Below are 22,715 nucleotides of genomic sequence, written 5' to 3'. Positions count from 1 at the left end.
TCCTGTTTTGCAGTGGACAGGGTGTTTTGGGAGCGATATTTACAGTATTCCTAACCCGCCCCAAAGATGTTGCTTGCAGGACTTTGTGACGTCCTGCAACCGCACCACCCCAGTGTGAAAATACACACTGCAATGACCGGGAGGCAGTTTTCAGAGACTATTTCTAGCGCTAAAATGCCTGAAAACCGTCTCAGTGTGAAAGGGGTCTTAAAAGTAGTTGTAAGCCCTCTCTTATACCCAGTTAAGTGAATAGCCTCAGATTATACACAGAGATGAAAATATCCCTACATAAGTTTTACTTATATCTGCTCTCTTTCCCTTTCTACACTCTTTAGAAAGTGCACATTGTGTTAGAAATCGTGTTTCCTCATTCATCAGTGAGAGTGGAGTCTTGGCATACACTGTGTGAGAGATGATTTTAGGAAAGACACACCCCCACCCCACCCCCCTCCACTTTGGCAGAGGAATGAAGGAATATGTAGAGCTGTAGTCTGAATAGACAAGCTCTCTGCTCATCCCACTTTAAGCACCCTCTCCGACACCAGTTTTCAGCTACAGTTATGTCGAGGGTCGGAGAACTTGTCAAAAGTGACTCTGCTGATAACAGAGGAACAGCAGAAAAATACGGGACTTAGAGCTTTGGAAAGAGAGAAGTAAACACTACAGATATATGTGCCTAGGTCAGATTGTATGAACTGGGTTTACAACCACTTTAAGCTGGCTATACACTAATAGATTTTTAAACAAGCATGTGTTAGAAAATTGTTTGTACATTCTATGACTAGATGAATGTCAAATCAAAAGTAATTAAAAATGTTATTTACTTTTAACATTCAATTTTGTAATGAATGTAACTTCCCGAATGAAAAAACCCCATACATTGTTAGCAATTTGTTTTTTGAGAACAAAAATTGCATCCTACTTCTTTAAATGTTATCCTTGCTATGTTTGAAAAAGAACATCAATTTGAACCCTTTTAATGATAAGAAAACCGAACAAACATTCATAAGATTACAAATTTCCAATGAAATTCTGCTAGTGTATAGCCAGCTTAAGGCAATGAGTTATTACTGAGCCCAGCTAGTCAAATACAAGTCCCAAGTTTTCATTTTAAGTTTAGGAGTTCATAATTCAGGTCAATTATTCATATCTTTTTTTGAAACAAACACTTTACAAAGACAACTCTTTTTTTTTTTTTTACATCCGTGAAATATACATTTCATATGCTTGTGGCTTTTCTCTGTATCCCAAAGCTTTGTTGAGATATTGCTTTATACAAGGGTTTGAGTCACAGTGGAGCAGCATTATATTGCGTACGCAAACAATAGGACGCACAAAGCAGAAGAACAAACATTATTAACCGGGTATTTTCTCGATAAAGGAGCAAGCAAAACAAATCAAGGCTAAACATGACCTGAACTCTACCTTAGAGAGGCAATACACAGCCCCAAGCAATGCACTCAAGTGGGGTACCCTTTGTAAAAATCTGAGCATGTATGTTTTTCCTAAAGAGCGATAGTGAACATATTTGAGCACTGGAAACACTTACTATACAAAGCTTTTCAAATTTGTTGATTAAATTCTTGATATGTCACAATATAATGCAAATGTGTAATTTAAAAGAAATATGCCTTATATAAGGGGTCTTCAAACTCTTAAAACAAAGGGCCAATTTACTGCCCTTTAAAAACTTTAGAGGAGCTGGTCTGTGGCCAGTGGAAGTAAAAAAATAAAATGACATCATTGGTGTCAGGGGGAGGAATAGTGCCCCATCATTGGTGTCAATGGGAGGAACAGTACCCAAATGCTGGTGTCAGTGGGAGAAATAGTGCCCCATTATTGGCGTCAATAGGAGGAACAGTACCCGATTGTTGATGTCAGTGGGAGGAATAGTGCCCCATCATTGGTGTCAGTGGGAGAAATAGTGCCCCATCATTGGTGTCAGTGGGAGGAACAGTACCCAATTGTTGGTGTCAGTGGGAGGAATAGTATACAATTATTGGTGTCAGTAGGAGGAATAGTACAAAATTGTTGGTGACAGTGTAAGGAATAGTAGGTGGAATAGTGCCCTGTCTTTAAAGTGTCAGTGGAAGGAATAGTGCCCCAAGGGCCAGATAAAGATGAGTAAAGGGCCACATCTGGACCACGGGTCGTAGTTTGAAGACCTCTGCCTTATGCCCCCCCCCCCCCTCTTTCTTCCCTATCCTTGTATGGCTCTGACCAAGATAAAAATAGAAGATTTATAGAACAAGATAGATAACCTCCAGTTTTTTCCTGTTTTTTGTCGCTAGGAAGATTTAGAGATTATCAAAGTTGATGGTATCATATCAATCATGAGCTGAATCTGCATTGTGCATGGTGCGTCATTACTCTGTCTAAGCTGGAGGGCATGTAAGTGGTAATTTCTCTCTCTTCTCAACCCAGGTTATGTTATACATACAATGCTGTTCACCTTATATGTTTGGATTCAATTAATTTTGTTGTGTTTTTTTTGGATAGGCCTACTGTTCTGGAAGCAGTTTGCGAAACGCGTTGACCTCTTTATAGAACATTACAAGCCAACATAGCTTGGCCAACTGCTTATATTTACACATTAGATTTTTGATCTTAATGGTTTTATCTATGTTAACACATTTTGTAACAAATAATTTTTGATATAATTCTGGTTGCTGCATCTCTTTTTGATACTGTTAAAGTCTGTAAAATTGCTCCTTTTTTTCTAAAATCTATGTTTAGACAAAGTATCTATATATAGCCTTCTGCTTATTTTTTAGACCCCTGCCTTATATCATTAAAAAGCAGACCTTAAGATGCAGACCAACGACTGTTTCTAATAATGTCTGTCTGGGAACAACATTCTTGGAGAATGATGTCATCAATCTGCAGCAGGTCCGTAGCTCTGCAATGACAGCCTGTACAGAGGTACAGGCAACAGAGATGTAAGTAGTAGCTGCAGGAGCCTGACACAGCACCTGCAGTCTGCTGATCATGGGTGCAATGCTTTCGAGGCTCCCGTTTTCAAAAATAATAAATGCACATTTTTTTTTACCTGCAAAAATATGTATATTCATTTTTTTTGTATTTATTTATTTTTTATTTGAGAATCCTCGTAAAGTTTTACAGAAATGTCATTAAGACGAAAAAAACACATTTGGAAATATTGGCACACATCAGAGGAGGAGATCTCCTGGGGGACAAATCGCTTCATTAGCTGACCACAATGGAGCCAAGTGCAACAATGTATCCCCCCCATTGGTGTGACGTTTAGAGACACACAATGGATGGGTGCAGCATATCAGGCTCCAGTCACATGGGCACCAAGGCCTCTACAGCTTACGGCTTACTGCTTCTTTAAAAGGGCAGAACTGGGGTGTAAAAAATGGAATTTAGCATTTAGCCATTAGTAGGTGTTCCCAGCTATCGGAAGGGTTGGCCCACAGCAGAGTCCGGCCTTTCTGAAAGAAGAGGAATATTCTGGCACCGGAATGAGACCAAAGAGTCAGAGGAAGACCAAGGAGACACTAGACCGCGCGTACATTCATTATTTTTATGTAAAGATAAACTTAGCCTTTAAGGAATATTTGGCTCAGTCATTGGAGGTGTCTATTAGCTGTGGCTTGTACATTACATAGTAGCTAGATTTGGCACAAGTGTACTTTGCCGGCTTATGAATGCATGCCAGATAAATAGTGAATTAACAGCACTGTACATTTTAAAAATGAAGTTAACTTGAAGAAATGTATTTGGGTGTCATGGCTAGCTGCAATACATTTTTAGTAAATGCAGCAACCGTCATATCATCGGCTAGAGAACAATATCTTCCTTACTTTTGCCCAATATTATTTATTATATATTGTGTGCCCAGACATAATACAGTAGAACATACATTGGCTATAACAATAAAGAATTGCACATCAGCACCAAAAAAAAGCATCAGCATTCAGTCTCCGCACAACAAGGTTTTCTTGGCATCCACTATACTGGAAGGATACAAAGCATTGGCTTTGTGCCATGCTACAATGTAAGGGCGCTCATATGCAGTTTCTATTCAGTTAGCATCCAAATCATCTGTGTATTCGCACAACTTAATAACTATACAGTATATAAAAAATAGAAAAGACTTCCCTATATTTTGCCGAAAAGAGAGGGTTCCATAATGGGATTGACATTGTTTTATGTGTACTTGGTGATCTATTTAGAGGCAGGTAAAAGAGAAAGTTCTTTGAGCCAGTTTGTTTCCCCGGGATACTTCCCCCGCCTCCCGCGGCCTTCTGTCACCAGAAGTGAATGAAAAAGGCTCTCATTGCCTGCCAGGTGGTAGAGGAAACATGTCATCTGCTGTTTCTTTTCAGTATCCATTCACAGTGCTCTATAACTTTGGCTTTTCCCAACCTTGTCAGTTAGATTTACTGAAAAATGTATTATTAATGTCTGCCTTACCTGTTTTTTTTTTCCTGTTGAAAAAAAATCCCCTGCAGGATTTTTATCAAACTTCATTGCATATTCTTACCCTTTCCTGTTATGCATATACTGATGTAGCCATTGTTAGCACTTAAAGTAGCAATAAAACCGCCTAATTATTTTTTTAATCTTCATATTAACCACTTGCCGACCGCCGCACACCAAACTACGTCGGCAGAATGGCATGGCAAGCAAGTTGGCGTACCTGTACGTCCCTTTGAATTCGCCGCCTAGTGAGCGCACGCGAGCCGGAGCATGCCCGTGGGTCCCACAGACTTGATTTTCGCCGGCGGCCCGCGATAGTGACTCGGGAAAGCAGAACAGGGAGATGTAAACAAGGCATTTTCCTGTTCTGCCTAGCAACATGACAAGGAGCTACTTCTCCCTGTCATCGGGAGAAGTGATCTCTGTCATGTTGTAGGGAGACCCCCCCACAATTAGAACACATCCCTAGGACACACTTAAAGTGGAGGTTCACCCAAAAAATAATTTTTTAACATTAGATTGAGGCAAATTATGCAAAGCAGAATTGGGTGTTTTGTTTAAAATCAATGCAGTACTTACCGTTTTAGAGATCGATGTTCTCCGCCGCTTCCGGGTATGGGCTGCGGGACTGGGCATTCCTATTTGATTGACAGGCTTCCGACGGTCGCATACAGCGCGTCACGAGTTCCCGAAAGTAGCCGAACGTCGGTGCGCAGGCACCGTATAGAGCCGCACCGACGTTCGGCAACTCGTGACGCGTTGTATGCGATCGTCGGACGGCTGTCAATCAAATAGGAATGCCCAGTCCCGAAGATCATACCCGAAAGCGGCGGAGAACATCTATCTCTAAAACGGTAAGTACTGCATTGATTTTAAACAAAACACCTGATTCTGCTTCACATCATTTGCCTCAATCTAATGTTAAAAAATTTTTTTCGGGTGAACTCCCGCTTTAACCCCTTGATTGACCCCTGGTGTTTAACCCCTTCCCTGCAAGTGGGTAAGCCATTTAAAAAAAAAATGTTTGTTAGCTATAAGAATACTGTCATATTTTAAACTTGGTTCTTAGATCATTAGAACAGAATCATTTTAGACTGTAAGCTCTAATGAACTGGGCCCGCTGATTCCTCCTGCATTGATGTATAGTATTTTGTAAAGCGTTGCACAAACACTGGCGCTATAGAAATCCTGCATAATAATAATAATAATATTATATAGGAGTTGGCAGCAATGCTGCTCAATAGTTGTGAAAAGATCATTATACATTTTACCAGATATCAATAAAGCCTAAGGCCCCGTACACACGACCAAACATGTATGCTGAAACTGGTCCGCGGGCCAGTTTCAGCATACATGTTCGGTCGTGTGTAGGCGCGAGCGGGCCGAATTCCAGCAAACATTTGCCCGCCGGGCCTTTTCCCAGCGGGCAAATATTCCTGGACGTGTTTTAAAACCGTCCGCTGGAATCCTGCCCGCTCGGACATGTACGGTCGTCAGTACAGACCTACCGTACATGTCCGAGCGCCCGCCGTCCCACGCATGCGTCGAATGACTTTGACGCATGCGTGGAAGCCTTTAAATGGCAGGCCCGCCCACGTCTCCGCGTCATCGCCGTGTCATCGTCGTGGCGACGACGCCGACACGCCCCGCGTATTGTTTCCGCGCGGACTTCTGTACGATGGTTAGTACAACCATCGTACAGAAGCCCTTTGGCAGGCATGTACGGTGAAAACGGTCCGACGGACCGGTTTCATCGTACATGTTTGCTCGTGTGTACCGGGCCTTAAGCGGGTGGAAAAAAAACATAATATTGCCTTCTGCTTGTATCCTAGCAACTTCACGTATTCATTAATACAATTATCTGTAAACACCTAGATCGATAGTAGTCTTGACTTTTGTGCAAAGTTCCCAATTTTCCTATCAATTAAAGAGGAGCTTCGTTCAGTTCCTATAAAAATTCTACGTCAGCAGCTACAAAAACTTTAGTGTCTGACTTTTGATAAAGAGACACTCACCTGTCCAAGGATCCAGCGTGTGTCCTCAACGGGGGGGGGGGGGGGGGCAATTCTTCACTGGTCTTCAGGTCCCCGGTGCCAGCATGTTAAGTGTGGGCAAGCGGTCACAGAAGGCTACAGGCAATGAAGGGAAGGGGGGTGTTAAACTTCCAGTGGACCCACTGCGGCGCTCTGACCAAAAGTGGGAGAGCAGGTACCTGTCAAAATCAAGTACCCGCTCCTCCCCAAAAAATGTATTCTAAATGTGGCAGAGGAGGAAGGAGGAGGAAGAGCAGAATTTCTTGCACAACTTCAGTGAAGTTCCGCTTTAATATGAGTCATTGTAGCTTTTCCGTTCAGGTGTGCTGGACATGTTTAAGTGATTGTTGACCCTTTGGTTAATTTTAGTATTAGTGAGTCAATATACATACATAAATGAGTTCTAGTGGTATAATTGACCCGAAGGTTCGTTTTATCTTTAACATTAAATATGCAATATAATTTGCTCATGCTATAATCGGAATTATTGTAAAGCATAGTAGAAAATTGTTATGTGTTGAATCGCAAAGTTCATTGCACCTCAACACACAATTACAGTGTGCTGATTAGGTCTGCATAACAGCAGACCACAACACAAATTTGAATATGCCCTGTGTACTATGTTGCTTTGTGCTAAAAAAAAAAAACATACATAACCTACTTTAATTTACCCAATTATTTTGAATGGGATGCCTAAAGCCCCGTACACATGATCGGGCTTTTGCCTAGGTAAACTCACATCGGAATTCCGACGGAATTCCATCGGAGTAAAAGAGAACATGTTCTCTATCTAAACTCCGATGGAATTCCTCAGAATATCCGATGGAAAACCTCAGATGGGGCATACACACAGTCAGAATTTCCGATGGAAAAAGTCTGTCTGACTTTTTCCATCGGAAATTCCGATCATGTGTACGGGGCATAACACAACATGGCTCTACACACAAAAATGCATATGTTGCTGTGTGCCGCAGTATGGTGTGCTTGGGCCCTTAAGGACTTCAGTGAGAAGATCTCCTGATGTTGTAGCTATATAAGAATGAACTATACCATATAACAAATTGTCCTTTAGTCCTGCAGGCTTTTTGCTAGTGTGCATAACAATATTCATAATCTGATGAGACAACTGGATTACAGCAGCAAAATCTGAACTATTCTAAGAGGAAAGTGTTCGGCTGCAGCAACCTTTTCATTAAGTCTGATGAGACATTGTTTTATAAAAGACCTCTTCAGAATCAGGTCACAAGACATGCTGGTATTTGGATTACATGAAGCAGCCAAAAAAGTCATGTTGACATTGTGAGAGCTTGTTTCTAGAATCTGCCAAGACAAATTAAATTTAAAGTAATTAAAAAAAAAAATCTTACTGTGACAGAGTGCTTCTAACGATGTCAGTTCATTTTATACATCACTGTGAGACCTTAATGTGATTTAGAACACTCCTTAAACAGTAAGTATATCTATTATGGCCCTTTGTGTATACCAGTAGCTCCAAGATGTCCCTCTTTTGGTCCAATGAGTAAAGAATCCTAAAACCCAAAAAGATAAAAACAAACATACAGTCCAAAAACACAGCTTCTCTTTGGCCTTATTTGGGTTTATAGTATAAGTCTGTAAAGAAGACCTGGGCATTTTATGGCCCCTGGGTTACATCCAACTGGCTGTCCCTGTCTGGCCCTTTTGAGGTCAATTGAAAATTGGAAATGGAATGCAAAAAAGCGTACATCATGCTAGTAATACAACAGCATTGCCTATTTTGAAGGTGACTGCCATTTTATTCTCCAATTTACATGTATGTGTGCATACCTACACACCTTCAAAGTAATGTGTTGTGGAACAGGTGCTTACAAATGGCGGTGGCCAAACTTCCACCATCACAGGGCATGTGGTAGTACTCCATGGCTCTGGGGGGGAGTGTGGGTTCCCTGGATTCAGGTTGGCCAGTCAACAAGAGGGCAGCGACTGTGCTTCCGCCCTTGTTGGTCTTTCAGGTGCCAAGATGCAGTAGAAATTCTACCCTTTAGAGTGGCTTTGTGCTGTCCCTCGAACAACTGTGGCAAACAAGGATATGATGCAGGTAGGAGCATGTGGGGAGGTGTTGACAAGTCCTGCTCTGCACGCCACAGGGAAAGGTGGAGCTTACAAACTCAACTAGTCGTCTTTAACTTCTGCCTTGCTCCGGAAGTGACGTCACATTCTGGGAGCATGTATAACAATGGAGGAAGTATATAAATATCCTCATGTGGTTCCAAGACAGGTTTCACTGCTGATTCTATGTAGAGTATATTTTCCCAAGGAGCTAGTTTACCATAATACATAAGGTTGGTTCCTTATATGGATTTATAATTTATATTTGTTTTAAAAGGGGATATCATGTCTAATTATGTGCACTAAATACCTGGGATATTTCATTGAGCAGAATTAGGTTCAGCTTATAGGACTGGCCCTCCATAACCGTTCCAGTTTCTCATGTGGCCCCTTGCGGAAATTACTGTATTTATTGGCCTATAACAATCACTTTTTCACCCTGCAAATCAGTTGCAAATAGTGTGTGCGTGTTATACGTCAATACTGCAATTTGGGCTGCCTCGGAGAGAACGGGGAGGGGGGCGGGATTAGTGCCATCAGATTACATACAGGAGAACCTCCTGTTTACTCAGCAGCCTCTGTAATAGGAAGTCCTATCTCCTGGGCCAGCATTGGACCAATGTTCTGTTTATCATAGAAGCCGGTCCAGGAGGTGGGACTCTGTATTAAAGAGGCCACCGAGTAAACAGGAAATTCTCGCTGTATGTAATCTGATGGTGCTCATCCCGCCCCCCTCCCTGAAATGGGCATTGATCAGGCTGCATTCCTGGCAATAAGGAGGCTGCAGATAGGCATTAAATGAGCTGCATTGATGGGCAATTGTGAGGCTACAGATGGACATTGATCAAGCTCCATTGATGGGCATCGATCAAGCTGCATTGATGAGCAATTGTGAAGCTGCAGATAGGCACTGATCAGGCTGCATTGATGGGCAATTTTGAGGCTGCAGATGGGCATTGATCAAGCTGCATTGATGGGAAATTTTGAGGCAGCAGATGGGCATTGATCAGGCTGCATTGATGGGCATTGCAAAGTTCTTTATTTAAAATTAAAAAAAAATCCTGAAACTTCCCTCTTAAAATGAAGGTGCGTATTTTACGTCGATAAATACAGTAATTTCCCACACCTGCTGTAAAAATCTACTACTTAAAGTGCATCTTGATGCAATACCTTTTTTTTTCAATTAAGTGGGAAGGGGTTTACCTCTCTACTGTATTTGTACTGGAAATGCACATTTTTCAAGTTGGCCTTTAGAATAAGAGGTGACTGGAAAATAGGGACACTTGTTTTACAGGGACAACTGTCTAAAAGGGGAATTGACCTCACTTTAACTTTCTGTTGCATCTCTGAGACAGGGAATGAAGGGACATTTCCAAATCGTACACAGATGAAAAATAAACAAAACAAATACAAAAAACTCAATTGCATACAGGTTTTAACCTTTCCCTACTCTCTTTAAAACCATTAAATAATGTGGTAACTTACGGTAGAGGTTCTAAATAAGAGGGAGTAGTTCTTGAATTGCATTAGCTATCTCTGCAAGTATTACACACTGATAGCCAGTGCCAACATCTTGGTAGATGAAGATCAGGGTGGTATGCACATACAGTCTTTGAGTAACAGACACCCAGTGGGGGTTTGGCTTTATTTGATATGCACATTGTTTCTTATCTTGCAAGTACCTGTTTTTTTTTTTTTTTTTTTTTAATGAATATATTTTATGAGTGCTTTACCCTTCTTAATTGCTGCTGCATGTTGCAATTGGGAGCCAGATTTTTCCTTTTGCGTAGCAATCAGTCGCTAGTCCTAGTGATTCATCTCTTGAGATTATGATAGTGTAAGTGAGCTACTAAAATTCACCCATGTAGATCTAGTCTAAGTAAAGCCTTCCTTCAGTGTACATCACCAGTCAGGTTTATTCATTAATCTATAGATAGAAGAACTAAACTGTGTTAAGGAGAGGAGCACTTGTATTAATGTGCAAGTATCCATGGCACACTTGCACATTATAACAAATACCTCTCAGCTTACCCTTTACCACGACTGCTCCTTCCCCACCACTGCCATCATCTTCCTCTCTTCTTCCGGACCGTTGTCTTCTCTCTTTGCACCCACTAATGATGTATTCCCATGCATGTGCTCTTATGATGTATTATCCTGAAACCTAGCTCCTCCTCTCAGCATCTTAAAAAATAGCAGGAGTAGAGCCTAACCAGCATTGTGCATATGTAGATACAAAAATAAATAAATGGGAAAGTCATTGCAAAAAAGACTTGCAAAGTCTGTTCCACCAATTGTAATAACCCATAGCAATTTTCCAACTATAGTTCCAATTACATTTTCCAGTCTGTACTGTTTAAAAGTGAATAGAAAGACCAAAATTTTGTAATACTTCCCATAAAGGCTGAATTAGCTAATAGCAAATGTTTAACAAAATCTATTGATCAAGAGCAGAATTTAAGCTCGTCTTTTCTCATTTCGATTTTAATAGACATGGGATCATGAGAAAACTGTAAACAAAGGAATTCCTATTTAGCTTCAAATGTGGACCTTATAATTTCTCCGACTGATCAAAACCTGCATAGTCAAAACAAAAAAAAATATTCTACAATACTTCCCTTACCACATGATTTATTCGGCCAGAATTATCCTACATGGTTTTGTTTTCTACTCCCCCCTTTAAAGTTAATAAATAAAAATGCACTATTAAAAGCACAACAGTCAGCCCCTTTTAAATATTGCATTGAATGCGACCTTCTATTCTACAGTCTGTCCTTCCGTTGCACCACATAATTAAACTTGCATGCCACTAATAAATATATAATGCGCTTAACATTATATTAGATCAAATATTCAATAAGCTTCACTAAATATATGGGAAATAGAACAGTAATTACAGGCTGCCAATTTCTTTGCTTAGGTAGAAACTTTCACTCTTTATAATTATGAATGCATACAATTTATTATAAACGTCTATGCAGTCTTAGGCGATACCAGTAAATTAAGCCACTTCACTGTAGAAATGTGGAAGTGGTAAAATGCTGTTCTATTGTTGACAAATGCAAGAGAATTTCAGCATGTACAGCATCTTAACTTTATTTGATAGATTAAAAAGTAAAAAGATATCTTTTAAAAGTTTGTACAAAAATATATGTATGCATTTAAAAAAATGATTTTTTTTATTTTTAAAGCAAACTTAAAGAGAGTAAATTCTACCCAAAACGTCAGCAAAAAAAAAAGTTTTCTTTTTAGCACTTAGGTGCCTCATAATCTAAGCCATACTGGTACTACTGTTAAGAAAATATTGACCCAGCTCACAGGTCAGTGCATGCAGGTAAATATCCAAAAAAGGAAAATTTTAACCTCCACAGTGTGAAATCCAAAAAATACTTTAATAAGAAGGTTAAAAACACTCGCAATAGGACAAGAGCAATCATTGCTGTTTAAAAATGAACTCCAGTAGACATCCCGATATTACCCAACTTCCTGTAAAATGTGATGATTTCACAACAGGCTCTTCTCTACGCATTTCGTCAAGGGACATCATCTGGGCATAGACGCCATGTTGGGTCACCATGTCTTGTAATGTGTATCCAGTCATTGCCTGAGGAAATTGAGCCAACCAAAGTCTCCATTTCAAAATAGTCAAGCCTTGTTTTTAGTCAGCCCCCATCCTAAAGACCAACAAATATTACAAACTAACCAAGCCTTTTTCCTGATTGACAGCCATCTTAAACCAACTCTGAGCTAAGCCTCGAAGCAAGCTTGCAGACATCCACAATACTGGACCGATAGCTTGCTTAAAAGGCTTGGCGCAGAGTTGGTGGTTCTAAGACAGCTGCCAATTGAGAATGAGACTTTATTTAAAGCGGTGGTTTAACCTTATTAACATGTTTTTAGCATAAAATTCGGCATAGTAGCGCGAGCTACAGTATGCCTGTCTTTATTTTTTTAGTCCCGTACTCACAGTGTAATCGTAGACACAAGATTTCGACTCCCCGCGGGGAATGGGCATTCCTATGGAGAGGGAAGGTGATTGACGGCCGGCTCTGGCACGTCACGCTCCCCGAAGACAGCCGGAACAGGTCTCGGCTCTTCACGGCGCTATACGGCGCCTGCGCACAGACTATGCGCAGGCGCCGTGAAGCGCCAAGTCCTATTTCAGGTATTTCCGGAGAAGCGTGACGTGCCAGAGCCGGCCGTCAATCATGCTTCCTCTCCATAGGAACGCCCATTCCCCGAGGGGGGTCGGAATCTTGTCGCTACGATTACACAGTGAGTACCGGACTAAAAAAATAAAGACAGGCATACTGTAGCTCGCGCTACTATGCCTCATGTTATGCTAGAAGAAAAAAAAAAATGTTTTTTATTAATAGGGTGAACCCCCGCTTTAATTTAATTTACTGCTGTGACAAATAGCGTGCTGGAAGCTTTTTTTTATCAATTATTTTTTGTAGTTGCTGTTTTCATCCCTCCACTAGCACAGTAACCACTGTATTGTTTATTGTAGATGCATGGCTGCTTTTGTACACATTTCTGAAAAACAAAAATGTGAACCTAGACTAAATGTGGTGGCTTTGTTGGTTTTCTTTTTTTTTTAGGCTTCTTTTCCTTTATTTTTACCAGTGGTCCAGCCAGTATGTCTGATATGTTTTAACTTCCTTTAGCAGACCAAGCTGTCCAGAAAAAGTGGCAGTTAGAGGTTCAGGACAAACAATTTACCACTTACAACGATCAGCGTTTATCCATTTATGTAAAACCTTTATCCCAAAAAGAAAATATTAGCTGTAGTTCAGCTTTAATTTGTAAGTCAAACCCATTTAAATTCCCAGACTAAGAATGCTACTTGTCTAAGGGCGGCTCCATTGCTGCTCCTAAAAGTGGAGTACCCTAAGACAGAAAGTTTGTTACTCTCAGGATCACCAGGGTAGAATAAATTGAAAAATAATGCTAAGGAAAAAAATATATAAATAAAAATATATATATATATATTTGTTTTTTAAGCCACCACATTTAAAGACTGCCAAGCTGCAATATATTAAATATTTTATGGAGAAAAAAAATGAATATCTTGCCAAAACACGTTTCAGGCTATTCCTCTCCCCCATCATTATTTCAGTCCTTCAACAAAGCTATTTGCTCATACATATGACGGAATAAAAACCCAGAATTATTCAGACTACCTTATCTTTACCCAAAAGTAGTGAGGGTGGGGAGGGAGGCCTCAAGCAGCATCTCTACTCAGAATAGTAGATTTTTATCATAGCAGGTCATCCAAAGTCTGGACCCATATTGAGGATCCTCTACTCTCTCTGGACCCCAGCTCCTTACCATGGACTGATCCTATCCATAGACCCTTAACTGCCTTTTTGCCAACTGTAACCTCTGGCATTCTGAAAATTTGAGACCATTACTTGGGTAAGGGGTTACTTTTTTCCCTGACCCCGTTATTTGGTAATGCATCCTTTGCTCCAACTACTATTATCTCTTAATTTCTCTGTTAGCTTAGGCGTGATACGCCTCTATTGTGCAATACGTTATCTGAAGGTAAACTTCTTCCTCTCTCCTGGATCCTTCCGAATTGTCACAACCTACAGTGTACTTGGTTGGAATATACACAGCTCTGACATTTCCTTAGACAATAATCCTCCTCTGCATCTCTCACTAGAGCATTCATGGATTTCAAGTCATTACCTTCCCAATCCTGCAGGCCTGATCATTCACGCTCCCAGATTTATTGAATCCTCACATGGGAATCTTAACCACACCTGCCCTTTTTTATGTCCAAAAAAGAACAGGAATTTAATATACTGGCAGATGATCTTGAGTGGTCCAAAATATTGGCATCATCTTACAAACTCAGCATCTTCAGTTGCCCAAGAACATAATTACTGCATACTCACTAGATTGTATTTATGAAGAGTTGAATACTATCTTACCATCCTTGACGTCTGTTGGCACTGTTTTCAGGATCCTGGTGCCATGCTACACATCTGGGGCACTTGCCTGTGCATTATCCCTTTTTGGGACCAATTTCTACAATTATTCACTGATTTGGTGGACGATACATACCTAAATCTACCCCAGCATACTGTGTTATCTTTGTTGCCAAAGTCTGATTGGGACATTTTTGCAACCTGATTGGTTATTGGCTGGTGTTGGCGCCAAACTGACCCACCTACCTTGGCCGCTTGGGTTTGTGAAATGAATCAGATTGAATATTTAGAAAGCATGATAACTTTGGATGAAGATAAATGAGACTCCCACAGTCTGAAGTGGCCTGTCAGGAATAATTTCTGTTATTCTTCTAATTTTTATACGTTTACCACCTATACAATGTGGCCTTTTGTGTCCCTCTGGGATCTTCTCAGGAAACAAGTTGTCTTCTTGTTGGTTCTGTAAATGCCTGAAGTTCCCTGCCCCCTGCTCTATACCCCTCTCTTTCAACCAATGAATGAAAAAAAAAACTACATTTTCCCATCCACACACTCGATGTGGATGGGAGTATCCCTCCCTTCTCTCTCATTGTATTGTGACAGCGAGGAGACTCCCCTGTCATCAGAACACATGGATTGATCAGCACTGCAGTCTATAGCCTGAATTGCTGATCAAGCTAGGAAACACTGACAAGGTGGCTGAACAGAAGTCGATCAGTAGATCAACTTTTGTTCAATAACAGGGGCCACACAGATCGAAAATGTTTTGATTTTCCCTCACATTCTCTCTCAGAGGCAATGATCACCTAAACAAAAAGAGAAGGTGAATTTCTCCAAAAGTAATTAAGGGAAGAGTCTGTGACCTTCTTCCCAGGGCACAGTGCCTTCGCTGGTGATCATCAGGCCTGAAAACTGTCCAAGTGAGGGAGAGGTTAGGTCTAAGCTCATTGACCAACGTAATTCTCACAAGGTTTTCCATTAAGAGCTGTGACAGGCAAGCGGGGCAGTGAGGAAGTGTGTACACAGTAAATATTAGTATCACAGGAGAAGAGATATAAAGAAAACGTGTTACTTAGCCCTGAATTGAGGGAGGGGTTCACTTTTTATGGTTATGATTATTTGCAGCACTCAGGGGGGCTAAGTATGAGAGGAGGAGCACAAACTAGCGAAAAAGTAGTTGCAGATTTAAAAGTAAATTAGATGTGTGTGTATGAAAAAAAAACCTTTATGCACTACAAGAATCTGTTCATTTTAGGGAAGTGGCAAGTAATTAAGGAAGACATGGGAAATAGTAATGTATTTTACCCACGGGAGCTCGACAAACATCAAAGATCCATCTGACCGATTTTCTGTAAGTCTCTCTTATGTGAACTGCCAGTCTCATTGATTGTTTTAACATTAGCAGTCTTCTTCTCCCTTACCAGGGGCAATCACAGATCAGAACAAAAAGTAAATGAGAAGACTGCAAAAAAAGTGGAGGAACATGTTTTGAACCTTATATCTTTTATATTATAATACATAGCTATTATATTACCGCATATATCAAATTGTAAACTATGCAAAAAATTGGAAAGCTTGCATAGCAACCAATCAATTGTTTTGCAATTTCAAGCTCTCATTTTCTGGTGTAGGCTACAGAATAAGGGAAGTGCTTGATTGGGTGCAGTGGAAAATTCCACTGAGCTGTTTGAAAGAATGTCAAAAATACATGTGATTCTGGCTAATAGGGCTCAAGGGGTCACTTGAGGTGCAACTAAACCATCCTCTCCTGTACAGCCAAGGAAACTGCCATCTTGGCCTCTGTTTGATCTACAGTTGCCACAGTGCTATACATGTGATCAAGCACACCTTGCTTTAATTTTTTCCTCATCTGGTAAATGATAACTTAGCTTGTTGCCAAGCCTTCTAAGCATTGATGTCCATTCATTTATATCCTATTTCAAAATTCCTTACTTTCCTCTCTCTGTAATCCCCAAATAATGGGACATGGGCTCTGCAGCAATGACATTAACCACTTGCTTACTGGGCACATAAACCCCCTTCATTCCCAGGCGAAATTTCAGCTTCCGGCACTGCGTCGCTTTAACTGACAATTGCGCGGTCGTACGACGTGGCTCCCAAACAAAATTGGCGTCCTTTTTTCCCCACAAATAGAGCTTTCTTTTGGTGATATTTGATCACCTCTGCGGTTTTTATTTTTTGCGCTATAAACAAAAAAAGAGCGACAATTTAAAAAATATATATATATTTTTTTACTTGTTGCTATAATAAATATCCCAATTTTTTTTTTAAAAAACTCTTTTTTTTCTCAGTTAAGGCCGATACGTATTTTTCGACGTATTTTTGTAAAAAAAAAATCGCAATAACCGACTGGTTTGCGCAAAAGTTATAGCGACTACAAAATGGGGAACAGAATTATGATTTGTTTTATTATTTTTTTTTTACTAGTAATGGCGGCGATCTGCGATTTTTATTGGGACTGGGATATTGCGGCGGACGTATCGGACACTTTTGACACAAATTTGGCGCCATTCACATTTATACAGCGATCAGTGCTATAAAAATGCACTAATTACTGTATAAATGTGACTGGCAGGGAAGGGGTTAACACTAGGGCGTGAGGAAGGGGTTAACTGTGTAGCCTGGGTGTGTTCTAACTGTGTGGGGGGAGGGGGTGACTGGGGGAGGTGACCGATGCTGTGTCTCTATGTACAAGAGACACAGATCGGTCTCCTCTCCTCTGACAGCACGTGGAGCTCTGCATTTACACACAGAGCTCCACGTCCCTGCTGTCACCTGCCGTGTCACCGTCGATCGCGCGTACCCGGCGGACATCGCGGCCGCCAGGTACATGCATCGGGTCTTCGGCGATGCGCCGGGACAGTTATTACCCGCCGCGCGCCACCCAGTGGCGCGCGCGGGTAATGCACATAAAAGGCCGTGTTTAAACGGCCACTTGGCACTTGAGAGCCGCGCTGCAGACGTATTTTGTCTATAGCGCGGATCTCAAGTGGTTAAGGCATGCCAACAAAGTATTATTTTCCTTTACCCTTAATTTTAAACAGTTTTAACTGTTTTTTTTTTTTAATCAATGCGTTTCATTTTTTCTAAAATGTATTGTTTAAAAAGGAAACATTAGGAACATACGGTTGTGCTCATAAGTTTACATACCCTGGTAGAATTTATAATTTCTTGGCCATTTTTTCAGAGAATATGAATGATAAAACAAAAACGTTTTCCGCTCATGGTTAGTGTTTGGCTGAAGCCATTTATTATCAATCAACTGCGTTTACTCTTTTTAAATCATGACAACAGAAACTACCCAAATGACCCTGATCAAAAGTTTACATACTCCAGTTCTTAATACCATTTATTGACGGCTTTAACATGAATGACAGCTTGAAGTTTTTTGTGGTATTTGTGGGTGAGGCTCTTTATCTTCTCAGATGGTAAAGCTGCCCATTCCTCTTGGCAAAAAGCCTCCAGTTCCTGTAAATTCTTGGACTGTCTTGCATGAACTAAGCGTATGAGATCTCCCCAGAGTGGCTTCAATGATATTAAGGTCAGGAGACTGAGATGGCCACTCCAGAACCTTCAATTTATTCTGCTGTAGCCAATGACAGGTTAACTTGGCCTTGTGTTTTGGATCATTGTCATGTTGGAATGTCCAAGTATGTCCCATGCACAGCTTCCTGGCTGATGAATGCAAATGTTCCTCCAGTATCTTTTCATAACATACTGCATTCATCTTGCCATCAATTTTGACCAAATTTCCTGTGCCTTTGTAGCTCACACATTCCCAAAAACATTAGCAATCCACCTCCGTTTTTCACAGTAGGAATAATGTACCTTTCATCATAGGCCTTGTTGACTCCTCTCCAAATGTAGTATGGTTGTGACCAAAAAGTTTAAGGCTTGTCTCTGTGCTGTTTGGTGTATTGTAAGTGGGATACTTTGTGGCATTTGCGTAGTAATGGCTTTCTTCTGGCGACTTGACCATGCCGCCCATCTTTTTTAAAGTGGCTTCTTATTGTGCATCTTGAAACAGCCACACCACATGTTTTCAGAGAGTCCTGTATTTCACCTGAAGTTATTTGTGGGTTTATCTTTGCATCCCAAACAATTTTCCTGCCAGTTGTGGCTGAAATTTTAGTTGGTATACCTGATAGTGGTTTGGTTTTAACAGAACTCCTAATTTTTCACTTCTTAACCACTTCATTACTGGGCACTTAAACCCCCTTTGTGCCCAGACCAATTTTCAGCTTTCAGCCCTGATGCATTTTGAATGACAATTGCACGGTCATACAACACTGTACCCAAATTATATTTTTATCGTTTTTTTCCCACAAATAGAGCTTTCTTTTGGTGGTATTTGATCACCTCTGCGGTTTTTATTTTTTGCGCTATAAACAAAAAAATGACAGAAAACTTTGAAAAAACATACAATTTTTTACTTTTTGTTATAATAATAATATCCCAATTTTTTATTTTTTTTTTATATTTTTTTCCTCGGTTTAGGCCAAAACTTATTCTACATATTTTTGTTAAAAAAAAATCGCAATAAGCGTATATTGATTGGTTTGCGCAAAAGTTATAGCGCCTACAATGCGATATTGCGGCGGACATATCGGACACCTTTGACACAATTTTGGGACCATTCACTCTTATACAGCGATCAGTGCTATAAAAATGCACCAATTACTGTATAAATGTGACTGGCAGGGAAGGGGTTAACACTAGGGGGTGAGGAAGGGGTTAACTGTATTCCCTGGGTGTGTTCTAACTGTGTGTGGAGGGGGACTGACTGGGGGAGGTGACCGATGCTGTGTCCCTATGTACAAGGGACACAGCATCAGTCTCCTCTCTCCCTGACAGGACGTGGAGCACGCTCGCCACAATGCCGGGAAGACATCATATGACGTCCGTCTGGAGGGAGGAAGGGTGCCTGCCGTCGTCATTTTACAATACAGCAGTAGGCAAGTGGTTAATAGTAATAATAATAATAATAATAGAACAGTAGTGTTACAAATGTCTGAGAATTCGGTCCCTTTGCTGCTTTCAAATTAAATGGATTAAGTGATTTCTTATAATCACCAGCAAACATGTTCCTGTTCATAAGCAGTTTTTTTTTTTTTTGGAATGGGTTTAGATGTTTCTATAATCCTATCATAAGGGCTGTGTTGGAAAAATGGTGCATGTCTGACTTTTGGTTCATTCTGGTGCGTTGGGAGCCCATTAATTTGAAAGTGAAAAAACATGCATCAATGCACGTGGGTTAAAGGGGTTGTAAAGGTTTGTTTTTTTATTTTCTAAATAGGTTCTTTTAAGCTAGTGCATTGTTGGTTCACTTACCTTTTCCTTCCATTTCCCTTCTAAACATTTTTTTTCTTTGTCTTTTTGTCTATTTAGAAAATAAAAAACAAACCTTTACAACCCCTTTAACACCAGACTGTGCCCTAATGGCAGCTTCTGACTGTGGTTATTGTTTTTTTAAATTTGGTGTCAAATACCTTAAAAGCACATGTCAAGCTAAACTGGAACATAAATCTTGAAAAATACAGGGGGGCCCAACCTACCTGCACCAACTGTATTGTAGTTTATTTCTCCGGATGTTACTCTTGTGCACCAGTACCGCCCACTGGCGTAGGAAGGGGGGGGGCAGGGGGTGCTGTTGCACCGGGCGAACCATTTAGGGGGGCGACTTTCCGTGCCTCCTCCTAATTTTAATTTCCCGTGTCACCGCGACGCGGATGTTCCGAGCGGCCAGCGGCCACCATGTGTAATGTCCAGCCGCATATGGGGGTCATGTGAGGAGTGGGGCTGGAAGTCCCGCCTCCGCACATGACCGCCATACGCCCAATCACAGAGCGCCGGGAAACTCTGAACATGGCGGCGGGAGACGGCAGGTGCTGAAAGTGTGAGCCGCCGTCTTCCCCTCCGCTCTGGTGCTCTGCGGTACGGCGCTGTCTGTGTGGAGGGAGCGCATGGAGCGGGCTGCGCGTGGATGGCGCTGGCGGCCGGCGGGGGAGAGAGTCGGGACTCAGTCTGAAGCAATTCTGTCAGACAGAGAGGTAAGGAGGACTCTGAGGAGGATGGATTTTCACCAAGCTGGGGGAGGGGGGGGGGGTTTGCGAGTATTGCAGGACTTCTACTGTCATGGTCAGTGTCATCATGGTCAGTGTCATCATGGTCAGTATTGTCAGTGTCATGGTCAGTGTCATCATGGTCAGTGTCATCATGGTCAGTGTCATGGTCAGTGTCATGGTCAGTGTCATGGTCAGTGTCAGTATGGTCAGTGTCATCATGGTCAGTGTCATCATGGTCAGTATGGTCAGTGTCATCATGGTCAGTGTCATCATGGTCAGTGTCATCATGGTCAGTGTCATCATGGTCAGTGTCATCATGGTCAGTGTCATCATGGTCAGTGTCATGGTCATGGTCAGTGTCATCATGGTCAGTGTCATGGTCAGTGTCATCATGGTCAGTATGGTCAGTGTCATGGTCAGTGTCGTCAGTGTCATGGTCAGTGTCATGGTCAGTGTCATCATGGTCAGTGTCAGTATGGTCAGTGTCATCATGGTCAGTGTCATCATGGTCAGTGTCAGTATGGTCAGTGTCATCATGGTCAGTGTCATCATGGTCAGTATGGTCAGTGTCATCATGGTCAGTGTCATCATGGTCAGTGTCATGGTCATGGTCAGTGTCATGGTCAGTGTCATCATGGTCAGTGTCATCATGGTCAGTGTCATCATGGTCAGTATGGTCAGTGTCATGGTCAGTGTCATCATGGTCAGTGTCATCATGGTCAGTGTCAGTATGGTCAGCGTCATCATGGTCAGTGTCATCATGGTCAGTGTCATCATGGTCAGTGTCATGGTCATGGTCAGTGTCATGGTCATGGTCAGTGTCATGGTCATGGTCATGGTCAGTGTCATGATCAGTGTCATGGTCATGGTCAGTGTCATGGTCATGGTCAGTGTCATGGTCATGGTCAGTGTCATCATGGTCAGTGTCATCATGGTCAGTGTCATGGTCAGTGTCATCATGGTCAGTGTCATGGTCATGGTCAGTGTCATCATGGTCAGTGTCATGGTCATGGTCAGTGTCATCATGGTCAGTGTCATGGTCATGGTCAGTGTCATCATGGTCAGTGTCAAGGTCAGTGTCATTGTAGGTGTCTGGTCAGTGCAGGTGTTGGGGGTCAGTACCATTACCGGTTGAACTTTCACATATACACGATCGGCGGCTCTATAGCCTGCCAATTGTGTATATGTGCTGGCTGCGTGCCCCCCTACCCCCCTCCAGTACTGCCGCCGCCCCCCCTCCTGACCCCTCACCTTCAATCCCGGGATCCGCTGCCCCATCTGCGGCCCGGGACCGGCTCGGGAGGGTGTCAGGAGGTAAGATGGGAGGGAGACCAGCATCTTCCTCCTTGCTGATCTCCCTCCAGGCTGTGAATGCAGAAGTGATGTGTATTACATCTGCATTCACCTGTCAGTCATCTGGCTGCTATAGCCAGAGAGAAGAAGCAGATCTGTGCTTCATCAGCTTCTTTTGGGGTCCCCAGGTGACATTAGGGGTCCTAGAGACCCCTAATGTCTCCATAAAGAGGACCTGTCAGTGTACCTGTGCTATTATATAGGGGGATTTTTATCCCCCTATGTAATAGCAATGACATAAAGTGTAAAAAAACATAAAAAGAGGGAAAAAAATAAGTAACTATAAAAAAAAGTGGATGTTTATATAGGGGGGGGGGGGGGGCGAATTTTTTTTTTTGCCCCGGGCGCCCATAACTCTGGTTACGCCACTGGTACCGCCCACTCCATTCTGTTGGTAATCCAGTGAATCTTTGTGTTAAATAGTAAATTAATACTCCAGTGCATACGTTTATAGTACTTATGAGTTGCTACAGTCACTGTAATGTGTTTACACATCAACAAGCAATAAAGTGGGTGCCGCACTGCTCTCACAAACCAAGTGACTTATGTGCATTTAAAAAATTGAAACCAGAGATAGCCACATAACTAGTATATTCAAAGGGAGGACAACAATGGCAGACTACATGTTTCTTTCAGTACAAGTATACTCTAAGCTTATCACATACACATCCAGGGCCAATACAGGGGGGGGGGGCAGTCGGGGAGGCTGCCCCGGGCGTCTGTAGCATAGGAAGTGGAGGGGTACTGCAAGGAGACTATTAGCTGACAGAAGT

The 22,715-nt window shown here is 41.7% G+C and overlaps 1 protein-coding gene and 1 non-coding gene across 2 annotated transcripts in view; both read right to left on the bottom strand.

The window, feature by feature from the left end:
* Positions 1-22,715, bottom strand: part of LRRC75A (leucine rich repeat containing 75A) — a 451,452-nt gene that overhangs the window by 202,932 nt on the left and 225,805 nt on the right. The gene's annotated exons all lie outside the window — the stretch shown is intronic.
* LOC120929811 lies at positions 3,406-3,534 on the bottom strand. The gene has a single exon (XR_005747509.1). It is a non-coding gene; the product is annotated as a small nucleolar RNA SNORA35 (small nucleolar RNA).

Source organism: Rana temporaria, chromosome 2 (assembly GCF_905171775.1).
Source record: "Rana temporaria chromosome 2, aRanTem1.1, whole genome shotgun sequence".
Classification (NCBI taxonomy): domain Eukaryota; kingdom Metazoa; phylum Chordata; class Amphibia; order Anura; family Ranidae; genus Rana; species Rana temporaria.
Note: the sequence above shows the minus strand (reverse complement) of the source record. Positions and strands in the feature narration are given on the sequence as shown.